The sequence below is a fragment of the Monodon monoceros genome, unplaced genomic scaffold (genome assembly GCF_005190385.1).
Source record: "Monodon monoceros isolate NGI ecotype Baffin Bay Population unplaced genomic scaffold, NGI_Narwhal_1 Super_Scaffold_22, whole genome shotgun sequence".
NCBI lineage: Eukaryota > Metazoa > Chordata > Mammalia > Artiodactyla > Monodontidae > Monodon > Monodon monoceros.
In genome coordinates, this window is record NW_021703779.1 from 116,356,915 (window position 1) to 116,360,083 (window position 3,169).

At 42.3% G+C, this 3,169-nt stretch overlaps 1 pseudogene across 1 annotated transcript; it reads right to left on the reverse strand.

The window, feature by feature from the left end:
* Nucleotides 1-766: 766 nt before the first annotated feature.
* Nucleotides 767-1,292, reverse strand: LOC114906279 (annotated as a pseudogene). The gene has a single exon (XR_003796417.1). The product of XR_003796417.1 is annotated as a 40S ribosomal protein S23 pseudogene (transcript).
* Between the last annotated feature and the right edge of the window lie 1,877 nt (nt 1,293-3,169).

A 3,169-nucleotide genomic window follows, 5' to 3' on the forward strand; every position in this document is an offset into this window, starting at 1 on the left:
TGGAAAGGTTTATTTGTGAGGACCAGTAACTTCCCCCAGTAAAATTTTGGAATGGGAAAAAGCAATACAACCATTGTTTTGGTTGCTAGGTCATTCTACGTTTTTTTTTTCATTTAAAGACAGAGGATTTGGGAATTCCCTCATGGTCCAGTGGTTAGGACTCCACGCTTTCACTGCCGAGGGCCCAGGGTCAATCCCTGGCTGGGGACCTAAGATTCCACAACCTGCATGGTGCAGCCAAAAAAAAAATTTTTTTTTAATGAGAGGATTCAACTACTTCAAGGCAGCCAAAGTTCCCCTTTCTGCTAGCCTCCAGTAATTTTCACAAGAATGGTTAATGCTGGAATTGACTGACAGGTGTAGTGTCTAACATTCTTCTCATAAGTAATTCATGCTCATTTTTTAAAAATAAATTTATTTATTTTATTTATTTTTGGCTGAGTTGGGTCTTCACTGCTGCGCCTGGGCTTTCTCTATTTGCAGTGAGTGGGGGCTACTCTTCGTTGCAGTGCGCAGGCTTCTCATTGTGGTGGCTTCTCTTGTTGCAGAGCACGGGCTCTAGGCGCACGGGCTTCAGTTGTGGCACCCAGGCTCAGTAGTTGTGGCTCGCAGGCTCTAGAGCACAGGCTCAGTAGTTGTGGCGCACGGGCTTAGTTGCTCCGCGGCATGTGGGATCTTCCCGGACCAGGGCTCAAACCCACGTCCCCTGAATTAGCAGGCAGATTCTGTACCACCAGGGAAGCCCCATGCTCATTTTTTGTTTTTGGCATATGGAAATTTATCACTATCCCGCTTTCATCATCAAAACTTATGATCTTGGTCTTTCCTTCTTGCCTTTATATAAGGCCAAAAGAGAGACATTGGCTACTTTGACAACCTTAAAGCAGACTCCAGGAATGTCACCAACAGCATGACCTTTGCGAGCAAATCCAGCAACCAGAACTTCATCATTTTCCTCAATAAAATTCAAACAACCATCATTGGGTACAAAGGCGGTGATTTTTTTGCCATTCTTGATTAGTTGAACGCTGACACACTTCCTGATGGCAGAATTTGGCTGTTTGGCTTCAACCCCTACTTTTTCAAGCACAATTCCCTTGGCATGAGAAGCACCTCCAAAAGGGTTGGCCTTCAGGGCTGTGCCCAAATGGGCTTCCTTGTACCGTTTATCATGCCACTTCTGGTCTCGTCGGTGGCTACGGAGCTTCCTGGCAGTACGAAGACCGCGACACTTGCCCATGCTGCCTGCGCCACGGGCCTGAGCGAAAGAGAGAAGCAGCACAGGAAGGAGCCACAAGCCATTGCCCCATGCTCATTTTTAAACTTTGGAAAACACAGAGAAATACAAAGATTATGAAAATCACCCACAATCCCATTGCCCAGAGACAATCACAGTTAAAATCGTGACATATTTTCTTCCAATCTTTTTGCTATACATATATTCACACACAAATTGAGATCACTTATATATATATTTAAAAAGTAAATATTGTGAACATTTCCAAAGGTCATTAAAAATTCTGAGAAACAATATTTAAAGCTTTCTTAATGCTCCAACATACAGATGAAGAATAATTTATTTAACCATTCCCCTATCTTTGGAGAGCAGCAGGGCTTGGTCAGGAAATAAATAGTTATGTAAATAACAGGGCCGGAATTAGCACAGAAGATTAAGAACCCTAGGTTATTCCTTGGTCTCTGCAACTTAATAGAATCAAGGGAGGCAAGACAATCAAATACAATATTTTTAGCCTTTAGAAGGATCCATCCATATACGTATATATTTAGCCTTTTTGCTGATGTGTTATACTGAAAGGGGCCCCCAGATTAAAGCACTTAAGACAGGGGCTCCTTACCAGAATGGTAAGAGTAGCTCTCATATCTGTATGGGTCAGAAAACAGTACCAGAGAATGCAACTCAGGGAACTCAACTGGGCCAATCAAAACCCAGCTCCTGTCTAAGAAAATTAAATCAAGATTTTTTACTCCCCAAACTCATGATATTTAACAAATACGAAAAGTTGGGCTCAAATTATTATCAATTATTGCATTTTTTTAATCTTCTAAGTGAGAGTCCAATTTTAATGGGGGGATTTCTGGCTCTAGAAAGCACAGATGGTAAGATGTCATAGCTCTGCACATAAAAAGGTGCCCACTCTTCTACAGATATATTAATTTTTTTTAAAAAAACTGAATTTCTAACTGGTGACCCTGACTTGAGGATTTCGTGATTATACAGAGTTCAGCTGGAATGGGGAACAGAGCAGGTTACTTAGGAGTCAGAAGAGAGCTCAGGCACTCTCATGGAGCAATGGTCTCAAAGCACGGGGAGACAAAAACAGGCAGCTGAACACCAAAGTGTACTGTTGTCACTGGGAAGTGACTGCCCAGCCTGGGGCTACATTTCCCAGTCCCTCCTGCATCTATGTGGGGCCATGTGACTAGTTCTGGCCAATGGAATGAAACAAGTAGAGAATGTACCACTTCTGGACCAAGTAACACTTCGTCCCTTGCACTTTCTTTCCCGCCTACAGTGACTGTGGAGGCTCATACTGAAGACAACAGCATCACAAGATGGAAGGGGGCTGCATGCTTGAGTCACCATTTAGAGTAGAGGTGCCCAGGACAACTGACTAACCAGAACATCAACACTGGATCTTGTGTGACCAAGAAATAAATATCTATTGTGTTAAGCCACTGACATTTGAAGGTTGTTTGTTAAAGTCAGCCTATCTCAACAGGGGCTCACTAAAAAGGCCTCTCTGCTATCTGACAACCTGATTTAGCAGAGACAGAGCATGGGGAAAAAGATGAGTGTGGAGTACTTCTTCAAGATGGAGAACAGTATTTTTTTTCAATAAAACTAGGGGGAAAAAAGATGGAGGATAACACAAATGGGGAAAGACAGGGCAAGAAGAGGACAAAGCACCAAGGTTTATAGTCACAGAGAATCTGAATTAAAGCTCCAGAAAATCAAGGTGGTAAAGGGAAGTCTAAAATCAAATTTCTTTTTGATGTGACTTGGGCTTTTGATGTGTTCCATGGCCTACATGACCAATGAAACATTAGTTATAAATGTATATTTCTGTCAACAAGCAGTGTTTCTTTGGTATTCAAATCATTTCTCTTCCCCAAATAATCTCCCTTTTTGATTGATGACTCTTCACTC